This window comes from Pezoporus flaviventris, unplaced genomic scaffold (genome assembly GCF_033815535.1).
Source record: "Pezoporus flaviventris isolate CSIRO_AGI_PZ_B2104156 unplaced genomic scaffold, CSIRO_AGI_Pfla_v1 ptg000103l, whole genome shotgun sequence".
Lineage (NCBI taxonomy): Eukaryota > Metazoa > Chordata > Aves > Psittaciformes > Psittacidae > Pezoporus > Pezoporus flaviventris.
Window position 1 is genome coordinate 349,708 of NW_026892651.1, and position 14,284 is coordinate 363,991.

The following is a 14,284-nucleotide window of genomic DNA, read 5'->3' on the forward strand; positions in this document are numbered from 1 at the left end:
CCCTTTTTGCCCATTTGAAACTCATGGAAAGCCATTTTTGGTCATTTCTATCGTATCTTTGGCAAGTTTCAACAGGTTTTAAGCCAGGTTTTTCCGTTTCTTACTAGTTTTTGCCCAATTTTTTCTTGTTTTCAGTCATTTTTTGGCCATTTCTAACCCATTTTTGTGACTTTCTCACCCATTTTAAGCCATTTTTCCCTTTTCTAACAAATTTTTGTCAAATTCCAACCCTTTTGAAGCCATTTTTTCCTTTTCTAACCCATTTTTGTCAATTTCTACCAATTTTTAGCAGTTTTTCTCCTTTCTAACCCATTTTTGTCAATTTCTAACAATTTTTTAGCGCTTTTTTCCTTTTCTAACCCCCCTTTTACCTATATCTAAGTCGTTTGAAGGCTTTTTTAATTTTATTTTTCTAACCCATTTTTGTCCTCTTCAAAGTCGTTTGAAGCCATTTTCGGATTTCCTTTTCTAACCCATTTTTGTCCATTTCTCAACGCTTTTAAGCCGTGTTTGGCAATTTCAAAACAATTTTTGCCATTTCTATCCCCTTTTTGCCCATTTGAAACTCATGGAAAGCCATTTTTGGTCATTTCTTTCGTATCTTTGGCAAGTTTCAACAGGTTTTAAGCCAGGTTTTTCCTTTTCTTACTAGTTTTTGCCCCTTTTTTTTCCTGTTTTCACCCATTTTTGTCAATTTCTAACCCATTTTAAGCCATTTTTCCCTTTTCTAACTCATTTTTGTCACATTCCAACCGATTTGAAGCATTTTTTTCTTTTCTATCCCATTATTGTCATTTTCTTGCAATATTTGAGAAGTTTTTTTCTTTTTTCTAACCCTTTTTTGCCAGTTTCTAACAATTTTTTAGCAGTTTTATTCCTTTTCTAACCCATTTTTGCCCATTTCTAAGTCATTTGAAGCCTTTTTTTCTTTTCCTTTTCTAACCATTTTTTAGCAGTTTTTTTTTCCTTTTTTCTAACCCATTTTTCTCAAATTCCAACCCTTTTAAAGCCATTTTTCCTTTTCTAAACCTTTTTTTGTCAACTTCCAACCCTTTCGAAGTTTTTTTTTCCTTTTCTTACCCATTTTTGTCAATTTCTAACAATTCTCAGCAGTTTTTTCCTTTTCTAACCCATTTTTGTCAATTTCTAACAATGTTGTAGTAGTTTTTTCTTTTTCTAACCCATTTTTGCCCATTTCTAAGTCGTTTCAAGGCTTTTTTAATTTTACTTTTCTAACCCATTTTTCTCATTTTCTTACAATTTTTTAGCATTTTTTTTCCTAACCCATTTTTCTCAAATTCCAACCCTTTTAAAGCCTTTTTTTTCCTGTTCTAACCCACTTTTTCAATTTCGAACAATTTTTTTAGAAGTTTTTTCCTTTTCTAACCTCTTTTTGCCCATTTCTACGTTGTTTGATTTCCTTTTCTAACCCATTTTTGCCCATTTCTCAACGCTTTTAAGCCGTGTTTGGAAATTTCTATCCCCTTTTTGCCATTTCTATCCCCTTTTTGCCCTTTTGAAACTCATGGAAAGCCATTTTTGGTCATTTCTATCGTATCTTTGGCAAGTTTCAACAGGTTTTAAGCCAGGTTTTTCCTTTTCTTACTAGTTTTTGCTCAATTTTTTCTTGTTTTCAGTCATTTTTGGCCATTTCTAACCCATTTTTGTGACTTTCTCACCCATTTTAAGCCATTTTTCCCTTTTCTAACCCATTTTTGTGAAATTCCAACTGATTTGAAGCATTTTTTTCCTTTTCTAACCCATTTTTGCCCATTTCTAAGTCGTTTGAAGGCTTTTTTAATTTTATTTTTCTAACCCATTTTTTGTCGTCTTCAAAGTCGTTTGAAGCCATTTTCGGATTTCCTTTTCTAACCCATTTTTGCCCATTTCTCAACGCTTTTAAGCCGTGTTTGGCAATTTCAAAACAATTTTTGCCATTTCTATCCCCTTTTTGCCCATTTGAAACTCATGGAAAGCCATTTTTGGTCATTTCTTTCGTATCTTTGGCAAGTTTCAACAGGTTTTAAGCCAGGTTTTTCCTTTTCTTACTAGTTTTTGCCCCATTTTTTTCCTGTTTTCAGTCATTTTTTGGCCATTTCTAACCCATTTTTGTGACTTTCTCACCCATTTTAAGCCATTTTTCCCTTTTCTAACTCATTTTTGTCACATTCCAACCGATTTGAAGTATTTTTTCCTTTTCTATCCCATTATTGTCATTTTCTTGCAATATTTGAGAAGTTTTTTTCTTTTTTCTAACGCTTTTTTGCCAGTTTCTAACAATTTTTTAGCAGTTTTTTACCTTTTCTAACCCATTTTTGCCCATTTCTCAACACTTTTAATCCGTGTTTGGCAATTTCTATCCCCTTTTTTCCATTTCTATCCCCTTTTTGCCCTTTTGAAACTCATGGAAAGCCATTTTTGGCCATTTCTATCATATCTTTGGCAAGTTTCAACAGGTTTTAAGCCAGGTTTTTCCTTTTCTTACTAGTTTTTGCTCAATTTTTTCTTGTTTTCAGTCATTTTTGGCCATTTCTAACCCATTTTTGTGACTTTCTCACCCATTTTAAGCCATTTTTCCCTTTTCTAACCCATTTTTGTGAAATTCCAACTGATTTGAAGCATTTTTTTCCTTTTCTAACCCATTTTTGCCCATTTCTAAGTCGTTTGAAGGCTTTTTTAATTTTATTTTTCTAACCCATTTTTTGTCGTCTTCAAAGTCGTTTGAAGCCATTTTCGGATTTCCTTTTCTAACCCATTTTTGCCCATTTCTCAACGCTTTTAAGCCGTGTTTGGCAATTTCAAAACAATTTTTGCCATTTCTATCCCCTTTTTGCCCATTTGAAACTCATGGAAAGCCATTTTTGGTCATTTCTTTCGTATCTTTGGCAAGTTTCAACAGGTTTTAAGCCAGGTTTTTCCTTTTCTTACTAGTTTTTGCCCCATTTTTTTCCTGTTTTCAGTCATTTTTTGGCCATTTCTAACCCATTTTTGTGACTTTCTCACCCATTTTAAGCCATTTTTCCCTTTTCTAACTCATTTTTGTCACATTCCAACCGATTTGAAGTATTTTTTCCTTTTCTATCCCATTATTGTCATTTTCTTGCAATATTTGAGAAGTTTTTTTCTTTTTTCTAACGCTTTTTTGCCAGTTTCTAACAATTTTTTAGCAGTTTTTTACCTTTTCTAACCCATTTTTGCCCATTTCTCAACACTTTTAATCCGTGTTTGGCAATTTCTATCCCCTTTTTTCCATTTCTATCCCCTTTTTGCCCTTTTGAAACTCATGGAAAGCCATTTTTGGCCATTTCTATCATATCTTTGGCAAGTTTCAACAGGTTTTAAGCCAGGTTTTTCGCCAGTTTTTTCCTTTTCTTACTAGTTTTTGCCCATTTTTTTCTTGTTTTCAGTCATTTTTGGCCATTTCTAACCCATTTTTGTGACTTTCTAACCCATTTTAAGCCATTTTTCCCTTTTCTAAACCATTTTTGTAAAATTCCAACTTATTTGAAGCCTTTTTTTCCTTTTCTAACCCATTTTTGCCAATTTCTAGCATTTTATAGCAGGTTTTTTTCTTTTTCTAACCCATTTTTCTCAAGTCCAACCCTTTTAAAGCCTTTTGTAAACCCATTTTTGCCAACTTCCGACCTTTTCGAAGACTTTTTTTTTTCTTTTCTAACCCATTTTTGTCAATTTCTAACAATGTTGTAGTAGTTTTTTGTTTTTCTAACACATTTTTGCCCATTTTGAATTTCTTTGAATGCTTTTTTAATTTTACTTTTCTAACCCATTTTTCTCAATTTCTAACCATGTTTTAGCAATTTTTTCTTTTTCTAACCCATTTTTGCCCATTTCTCAACACTTTTAAGCCGTGTTTGGCAATTTCAAAACAATTTTTGCCATTTCTATCCCCTTTTTGCCCATTTGAAACTCATGGAAAGCCATTTTTGGTCATTTCTATCGTATCTTTGGCAAGTTTCAACAGGTTTTAAGCCAGGTTTTTCCGTTTCTTACTAGTTTTCCCAATTTTTTCTTGTTTTCAGTCATTTTTTGGCCATTTCTAACCCATTTTTGTGTCTCTCTCACCCATTTTAAGCCATTTTTCCCTTTTCTAACAAATTTTTGTCAAATTCCAACCCTTTTGAAGCCATTTTTTTCCTTTTCTAACCCATTTTTGTCAATTTCTACCAATTTTTAGCAGTTTTTCTCCTTTCTAACCCATTTTTGTCAATTTCTAACAATTTTTTAGCGCTTTTTTCCTTTTCTAACCCCCCTTTTTCCTATATCTAAGTCGTTTGAAGGCTTTTTTAATTTTATTTTTCTAACCCATTTTTGTCCTCTTCAAAGTCGTTTGAAGCCATTTTCGGATTTCCTTTTCTAACCCATTTTTGTCCATTTCTCAACGCTTTTAAGCCGTGTTTGGCAATTTCAAAACAATTTTTGCCATTTCTATCCCCTTTTTGCCCATTTGAAACTCATGGAAAGCCATTTTTGGTCATTTCTTTCGTATCTTTGGCAAGTTTCAACAGGTTTTAAGCCAGGTTTTTCCTTTTCTTACTAGTTTTTGCCCCTTTTTTTTCCTGTTTTCACCCATTTTTGTCAATTTCTAACCCATTTTAAGCCATTTTTCCCTTTTCTAACTCATTTTTGTCACATTCCAACCGATTTGAAGCATTTTTTCCCTTTTCTCACCCAATGTCATTTTCTTGCAATATTTGAGAAGTTTTTTTCTTTTTTCTAACCCTTTTTTGCCAGTTTCTTACAATTTTTTAGCGTTTTTTTCCTAACCCATTTTTCTCAAATTCCAACCCTTTTAAAGCCTTTTTTTTCCTGTTCTAACCCACTTTTTCAATTTCGAACAATTTTTTTAGAAGTTTTTTCCTTTTCTAACCTCTTTTTGCCCATTTCTAAGTTGTTTGATTTCCTTTTCTAACCCATTTTTGTCCATTTCTCAACGCTTTTAAGCCGTGTTTGGCAATTTCTATCCCCTTTTTCTCATTTCTATCCCCTTTTTGCCCATTTGAAACTCATGGAAAGCCATTTTTGGCCATTTCTATCGTATCTTTGGCAAGTTTCAACAGGTTTTAAGCCAGGTTTTTCCGTTTCTTACTAGTTTTTGCCCATTTTTTTCTTGTTTTCAGTCATTTTTTGGCCATTTCTAACCCATTTTTGTGACTTTCTCACCCATTTTAAGCCATTTTTCCCTTTTCTAACCCATTTTTGTAAAATTCCAACCCTTTTGAAGCCATTTTTTTCCTTTTCTAACCCATTTTTGTCAATTTCTACCAATTTTTAGCAGTTTTTTCCTTTTCTAACCCATTTTTGTCAATTTCTAACAATTCTTAGCAGTTTTTTCCTTTTCTAACCCATTTTTGTCAATTTCTAACAATGTTGTAGTAGTTTTTTCTTTTTCTAACCCCTTTTTGCCCATTTCTAAGTCGTTTGAAGGCTTTTTTAATTTTACTTTTCTAACCCATTTTTCTCATTTTCTTACAATTTTTTAGCGTTTTTTTTCCTAACCCATTTTTCTCAACTTCCAACCCTTTTAAAGCCTTTTTTTCCTGTTCTAACCCACTTTTTCAATTTCGAACAATTTTTTTAGAAGTTTTTTCCTTTTCTAACCTCTTTTTGCCCATTTCTAAGTTGTTTGATTTCCTTTTCTAACCCATTTTTGCCCGTTTCTCAACGCTTTTAAGCCGTGTTTGGAAATTTCTATCCCCTTTTTGCCATTTCTATCTTCTTTTTGCCCTTTTGAAACTCATGGAAAGCCATTTTTGGTCATTTCTATCGTATCTTTGGCAAGTTTCAACAGGTTTTAAGCCAGGTTTTTCCTTTTCTTACTAGTTTTTGCCCAATTTTTTCTTGTTTTCAGTCATTTTTGGCCATTTCTAACCCATTTTTGGGACTTTCTCACCCATTTTAAGCCATTTTTCCCTTTTCTAACCCATTTTTGTGAAATTCCAACTGATTTGAAGCATTTTTTTTCCTTTTCTAACCCATTTTTGCCCATTTCTTAGTCGTTTGAAGGCTTTTTTAATTTTATTTTTCTAACCCATTATTGTCCTCTCCAAAGTCGTTTGAAGCCATTTTCGGATTTCCTTTTCTAACCCATTTTTGCCCATTTCTCAACGCTTTTAAGCCGTGTTTGGCAATTTCGAAACAATTTTTGCCATTTCTATCCCCTTTTTGCCCATTTGAAACTCATGGAAAGCCATTTTTGGTCATTTCTTTCGTATCTTTGGCAAGTTTCAACAGGTTTTAAGCCAGGTTTTTCCTTTTCTTACTAGTTTTTGCCCCATTTTTTTCCTGTTTTCAGTCATTTTTTGGCCATTTCTAACCCATTTTTGTGACTTTCTCACCCATTTTAAGCCATTTTTCCCTTTTCTAACAAATTTTTGTCAAATTCCAACCCTTTTGAAGCCATTTTTTTCCTTTTCTAACCCATTTTTGTCAATTTCTACCAATTTTTAGCAGTTTTTCTCCTTTCTAACCCATTTTTGTCAATTTCTAACAACTTTTTAGCGCTTTTTTCCTTTTCTAACCCCCCTTTTACCTATATCTAAGTCGTTTGAAGGCTTTTTTAATTTTATTTTTCTAACCCATTTTTGTCCTCTTCAAAGTCGTTTGAAGCCATTTTCGGATTTCCTTTTCTAACCCATTTTTGTCCATTTCTCAACGCTTTTAAGCCGTGTTTGGCAATTTCAAAACAATTTTTGCCATTTCTATCCCCTTTTTGCCCATTTGAAACTCATGGAAAGCCATTTTTGGTCATTTCTTTCGTATCTTTGGCAAGTTTCAACAGGTTTTAAGCCAGGTTTTTCCTTTTCTTACTAGTTTTTGCCCCTTTTTTTTCCTGTTTTCACCCATTTTTGTCAATTTCTAACCCATTTTAAGCCATTTTTCCCTTTTCTAACTCATTTTTGTCACATTCCAACCGATATGAAGCATTTTTTCCCTTTTCTCACCCAATGTCATTTTCTTGCAATATTTGAGAATTTTTTTTCTTTTTTCTAACCCTTTTTTGCCAGTTTCGTACAATTTTTTAGCGTTTTTTTCCTAACCCATTTTTCTCAAATTCCAACCCTTTTAAAGCCTTTTTTTTCCTGTTCTAACCCACTTTTTCAATTTCGAACAATTTTTTTAGAAGTTTTTTCCTTTTCTAACCTCTTTTTGCCCATTTCTAAGTTGTTTGATTTCCTTTTCTAACCCATTTTTGTCCATTTCTCAACGCTTTTAAGCCGTGTTTGGCAATTTCTATCCCCTTTTTCTCATTTCTATCCCCTTTTTGCCCATTTGAAACTCATGGAAAGCCATTTTTGGCCATTTCTATCGTATCTTTGACAAGTTTCAACAGGTTTTAAGCCAGGTTTTTCCGTTTCTTACTAGTTTTTGCCCATTTTTTTTCTTGTTTTCAGTCATTTTTTGGCCATTTCTAACCCATTTTTGTGACTTTCTCACCCATTTTAAGCCATTTTTCCCTTTTCTAACCCATTTTTGTAAAATTCCAACCCTTTTGAAGCCATTTTTTTCCTTTTCTAACCCATTTTTGTCAATTTCTACCAATTTTTAGCAGTTTTTTCCTTTTCTAACCCATTTTTGTCAATTTCTAACAATTCTTAGCAGTTTTTTCCTTTTCTAACCCATTTTTGTCAATTTCTAACAATGTTGTAGTAGTTTTTTCTTTTTCTAACCCATTTTTGCCCATTTCTAAGTCGTTTGAAGGCTTTTTTAATTTTACTTTTCTAACCCATTTTTCTCATTTTCTTACAATTTTTTAGCTTTTTTTTCCTAACCCATTTTTCTCAACTTCCAACCCTTTTAAAGCCTTTTTTTCCTGTTCTAACCCACTTTTTCAATTTCGAACAATTTTTTTAGAAGTTTTTTCCTTTTCTAACCTCTTTTTGCCCATTTCTAAGTTGTTTGATTTCCTTTTCTAACCCATTTTTGCCCGTTTCTCAACGCTTTTAAGCCGTGTTTGGAAATTTCTATCCCCTTTTTGCCATTTCTATCTTCTTTTTGCCCTTTTGAAACTCATGGAAAGCCATTTTTGGTCATTTCTATCGTATCTTTGGCAAGTTTCAACAGGTTTTAAGCCAGGTTTTTCCTTTTCTTACTAGTTTTTGCCCAATTTTTTCTTGTTTTCAGTCATTTTTGGCCATTTCTAACCCATTTTTGGGACTTTCTCACCCATTTTAAGCCATTTTTCCCTTTTCTAACCCATTTTTGTGAAATTCCAACTGATTTGAAGCATTTTTTTCCTTTTCTAACCCATTTTTGCCCATTTCTAAGTCGTTTGAAGGCTTTTTTAATTTTATTTTTCTAACCCATTATTGTCCTCTCCAAAGTCGTTTGAAGCCATTTTCGGATTTCCTTTTCTAACCCATTTTTGCCCATTTCTCAACGCTTTTAAGCCGTGTTTGGCAATTTCGAAACAATTTTTGCCATTTCTATCCCCTTTTTGCCCATTTGAAACTCATGGAAAGCCATTTTTGGTCATTTCTTTCGTATCTTTGGCAAGTTTCAACAGGTTTTAAGCCAGGTTTTTCCTTTTCTTACTAGTTTTTGCCCCATTTTTTTCCTGTTTTCAGTCATTTTTTGGCCATTTCTAACCCATTTTTGTGAGTTTCTCACCCATTTTAAGCCATTTTTCCCTTTTCTAACAAATTTTTGTCAAATTCCAACCCTTTTGAAGCCATTTTTTTCCTTTTCTAACCCATTTTTGTCAATTTCTACCAATTTTTAGCAGTTTTTCTCCTTTCTAACCCATTTTTGTCAATTTCTAACAATTTTTTAGCGCTTTTTTCCTTTTCTAACCCCCCTTTTGCCTATATCTAAGTCGTTTGAAGGCTTTTTTATTTTTATTTTTCTAACCCATTTTTGTCCTCTTCAAAGTCGTTTGAAGCCATTTTCGGATTTCCTTTTCTAACCCATTTTTGTCCATTTCTCAACGCTTTTAAGCCGTGTTTGGCAATTTCAAAACAATTTTTGCCATTTCTATCCCCTTTTTGCCCATTTGAAACTCATGGAAAGCCATTTTTGGTCATTTCTTTCGTATCTTTGGCAAGTTTCAACAGGTTTTAAGCCAGGTTTTTCCTTTTCTTACTAGTTTTTGCCCAATTTTTTTCCTGTTTTCAGTCATTTTTTTGCCATTTCTAACCCATTTTAAGCCATTTTTCCCTTTTCTAACTCATTTTTGTCACATTCCAACCGATTTGAAGCATTTTTTTCCTTTTCTCACCCATTATTGTCATTTTCTTGCAATATTTGAGAAGTTTTTTCTTTTTTCTAACCCTTTTTTGCCAGTTTCTTACAATTTTTTAGCGTTTTTTCCTAACCCATTTTTCTCAAATTCCAACCCTTTTAAAGCCATTTTTTTCCTGTTCTAACCCACTTTTTCAATTTCGAACAATTTTTTTAGAAGTTTTTTCGTTTTCTAACCTCTTTTTGCCCATTTCTAAGTTGTTTGATTTCCTTTTCTAAACCATTTTTGCCCATTTCTCAACGCTTTTAAGCCGTGTTTGGCAATTACTATCCCCTTTTTGCCCATTTGAAACTCATGGAAAGCCATTTTTGGTCATTTCTATCGTATCTTTGGCAAGTTTCAACAGGTTTTAAGCCAGGTTTTTCCGTTTCTTACTAGTTTTTGCCCATTTTTTTCTTGTTTTCAGTCATTTTTTGGCCATTTCTAACCCATTTTTGTGACTTTCTCACCCATTTTAAGCCATTTTTCCCTTTTCTAACAAATTTTTGTCAAATTCCAACCCTTTTGAAGCCATTTTTTTCCTTTTCTAACCCATTTTTGTCAATTTCTACCAATTTTTAGCAGTTTTTCTCCTTTCTAACCCATTTTTGTCAATTTCTAACAATTTTTTAGCGCTTTTTTCCTTTTCTAACCCCCCTTTTGCCTATATCTAAGTCGTTTGAAGGCTTTTTTATTTTTATTTTTCTAACCCATTTTTGTCCTCTTCAAAGTCGTTTGAAGCCATTTTCGGATTTCCTTTTCTAACCCATTTTTGTCCATTTCTCAACGCTTTTAAGCCGTGTTTGGCAATTTCAAAACAATTTTTGCCATTTCTATCCCCTTTTTGCCCATTTGAAACTCATGGAAAGCCATTTTTGGTCATTTCTTTCGTATCTTTGGCAAGTTTCAACAGATTTTAAGCCAGGTTTTTCCTTTTCTTACTAGTTTTTGCCCCTTTTTTTTCCTGTTTTCACCCATTTTTGTCAATTTCTAACCCATTTTAAGCCATTTTTCCCTTTTCTAACTCATTTTTGTCACATTCCAACCGATTTGAAGCATTTTTTCCCTTTTCTCACCCAATGTCATTTTCTTGCAATATTTGAGAAGTTTTTTTCTTTTTTCTAACCCTTTTTTTGCCAGTTTCTTACAATTTTTTAGCGTTTTTTTCCTAACCCATTTTTCTCAAATTCCAACCCTTTTAAAGCCTTTTTTTTCCTGTTCTAACCCACTTTTTCAATTTCGAACATTTTTTTTAGAAGTTTTTTCCTTTTCTAACCTCTTTTTGCCCATTTCTAAGTTGTTTGATTTCCTTTTCTAACCCATTTTTGTCCATTTCTCAACGCTTTTAAGCCTTTGTTTGGCAATTTCTATCCCCTTTTTCCCATTTCTATCCCCTTTTTGCCCATTTGAAACTCATGGAAAGCCATTTTTGGCCATTTCTATCGTATCTTTGGCAAGTTTCAACAGGTTTTAAGCCAGGTTTTTCCGTTTCTTACTAGTTTTTGCCCATTTTTTTCTTGTTTTCAGTCATTTTTTGGCCATTTCTAACCCATTTTTGTGACTTTCTAACCCATTTTAAGCCATTTTTCCCTTTTCTAACCCATTTTTGTAAAATTCCAACTGATTTGAAGCATTTTTTTCCTTTTCTAACCCATTTTTCCAATTTCTAGCATTTTATAGCAGGTTTTTTTCTTTTTCGAACCCATTTTTCTCAATTCCAACCCTTTTAAAGCCTTTTCTAAACCCATTTTTGTCAACTTCCGACCCTTTCGAAGCCATTTTTTTTCTTTTCTAACCCATTTTTGTCAATTTCTAACAATGTTGTAGTAGTTTTTTGTTTTTCTAACACATTTTTGCCCATTTTGAATTCCTTTGAATGCTTTTTTAATTTTACTTTTCTAACCCATTTTTCTCAATTTCTAACCATGTTTTAGCAATTTTTTCTTTTTCTAACCCATTTTTGCCCATTTCTCAACACTTTTAAGCCGTGTTTGGCAATTTCAAAACAATTTTTGCCATTTCTATCCCCTTTTTGCCCATTTGAAACTCATGGAAAGCCATTTTTGGTCATTTCTTTCGTATCTTTGGCAAGTTTCAACAGGTTTTAAGCCATTTTTTTCCGTTTCTTACTAGTTTTTGCCCAATTTTTTTCCTGTTTTCAGTCATTTTTTGGCCATTTCTAACCCATTTTAAGCCATTTTTCCCTTTTCTAACCCATTTTTGTCAAATTCCAACCCTTTTGAAGCCATTTTTTTCCTTTTCTAACCCATTTTTTTCAATTTCTACCAATTTTTAGCAGTTTTTCTCCTTTCTAAACCATTTTTTGTGAATTTCTAACAATTTTTTAGCGCTATTTTCCTTTTCTAACCCCTTTTTGCCCATTTCTAAGTCGTTTGATTTTCTTTTCTAACCCATTTTTGTCAATTTCTCAACGCTTTTAAGCCGTGTTTGGCAATTACTATCCCCTTTTTGCCCATTTGAAACTCATGGAAAGCCATTTTTGGTCATTTCTATCGTATCTTTGGCAAGTTTCAACAGGTTTTAAGCCAGGTTTTTCCGTTTCTTACTAGTTTTTGCCCAATTTTTTCTTGTTTTCAGTCATTTTTTGGCCATTTCTAACCCATTTTTGTGACTTTCTCACCCATTTTAAGCCATTTTTCCCTTTTCTAACAAATTTTTGTCAAATTCCAACCCTTTTGAAGCCATTTTTTTCCTTTTCTAACCCATTTTTGTCAATGTCTACCAATTTTTAGCAGTTTTTCTCCTTTCTAACCCATTTTTGTCAATTTCTAACAATTTTTTAGCGCTTTTTTCCTTTTCTAACCCCCCTTTTACCTATATCTAAGTCGTTTGAAGGCTTTTTTAATTTTATTTTTCTAACCCATTTTTGTCCTCTTCAAAGTCGTTTGAAGCCATTTTCGGATTTCCTTTTCTAACCCATTTTTGTCCATTTCTCAACGCTTTTAAGCCGTGTTTGGCAATTTCAAAACAATTTTTGCCATTTCTATCCCCTTTTTGCCCATTTGAAACTCATGGAAAGCCATTTTTGGTCATTTCTTTCGTATCTTTGGCAAGTTTCAACAGGTTTTAAGCCATTTTTTTCCTTTTCTTACTAGTTTTTGCCCAATTTTTTTCCTGTTTTCAGTCATTTTTTGGCCATTTCTAACCCATTTTAAGCCATTTTTCCCTTTTCTAACTCATTTTTGTCACATTCCAACCGATTTGAAGCATTTTTTTCCTTTTCTCACCCATTATTGTCATTTTCTTGCAATATTTGAGAAGTTTTTTCTTTTTTCTAACCCTTTTTTGCCAGTTTCTTACAATTTTTTAGCGTTTTTTCCTAACCCATTTTTCTCAAATTCCAACCCTTTTAAAGCCATTTTTTTCCTGTTCTAACCCACTTTTTCAATTTCGAACAATTTTTTTAGAAGTTTTTTCCTTTTCTAACCTCTTTTTGCCCATTTCTAAGTTGTTTGATTTCCTTTTCTAAACCATTTTTGCCCATTTCTCAACGCTTTTAAGCCGTGTTTGGCAATTACTATCCCCTTTTTGCCCATTTGAAACTCATGGAAAGCCATTTTTGGTCATTTCTATCGTATCTTTGGCAAGTTTCAACAGGTTTTAAGCCAGGTTTTTCCGTTTCTTACTAGTTTTTGCCCATTTTTTTCTTGTTTTCAGTCATTTTTTGGCCATTTCTAACCCATTTTTGTGACTTTCTCACCCATTTTAAGCCTTTTTCCCTTTTCTAACAAATTTTTGTCAAATTCCAACCCTTTTGAAGCCATTTTTTTCCTTTTCTAACCCATTTTTGTCAATTTCTAACAATTTTTTAGCGCTTTTTTCCTTTTCTAACCCCCCTTTTGCCTATATCTAAGTCGTTTGAAGGCTTTTTTATTTTTATTTTTCTAACCCATTTTTGTCCTCTTCAAAGTCGTTTGAAGCCATTTTCGGATTTCCTTTTCTAACCCATTTTTGTCCATTTCTCAACGCTTTTAAGCCGTGTTTGGCAATTTCAAAACAATTTTTGCCATTTCTATCCCCTTTTTGCCCATTTGAAACTCATGGAAAGCCATTTTTGGTCATTTCTTTCGTATCTTTGGCAAGTTTCAACAGGTTTTAAGCCAGGTTTTTCCTTTTCTTACTAGTTTTTGCCCCTTTTTTTTCCTGTTTTCACCCATTTTTGTCAATTTCTTACCCATTTTAAGCCATTTTTCCCTTTTCTAACTCATTTTTGTCACATTCCAACCGATTTGAAGCATTTTTTCCCTTTTCTCACCCAATGTCATTTTCTTGCAATATTTGAGAAGTTTTTTTCTTTTTTCTAACCCTTTTTTGCCAGTTTCTTACAATTTTTTAGCGTTTTTTTCCTAACCCATTTTTCTCAAATTCCAACCCTTTTAAAGCCTTTTTTTTCCTGTTCTAACCCACTTTTTCAATTTCGAACAATTTTTTTAGAAGTTTTTTCCTTTTCTAACCTCTTTTTGCCCATTTCTAAGTTGTTTGATTTCCTTTTCTAACCCATTTTTGTCCATTTCTCAACGCTTTTAAGCCGTGTTTGGCAATTTCTATCCCCTTTTTCTCATTTCTATCCCCTTTTTGCCCATTTGAAACTCATGGAAAGCCATTTTTGGCCATTTCTATCGTATCTTTGGCAAGTTTCAACAGGTTTTAAGCCAGGTTTTTCCGTTTCTTACTAGTTTTTGCCCATTTTTTTCTTGTTTTCAGTCATTTTTTGGCCATTTCTAACCCATTTTTGTGACTTTCTCACCCATTTTAAGCCATTTTTCCCTTTTCTAACCCATTTTTGTAAAATTCCAACCCTTTTGAAGCCATTTTTTTCCTTTTCTAACCCACTTTTTCAATTTCGAACAATTTTTTTAGAAGTTTTTTCCTTTTCTAACCTCTTTTTGCCCATTTCTAAGTTGTTTGATTTCCTTTTCTAACCCATTTTTGTCCATTTCTCAACGCTTTTAAGCCGTGTTTGGCAATTTCTATCCCCTTTTTCTCATTTCTATCCCCTTTTTGCCCATTTGAAACTCATGGAAA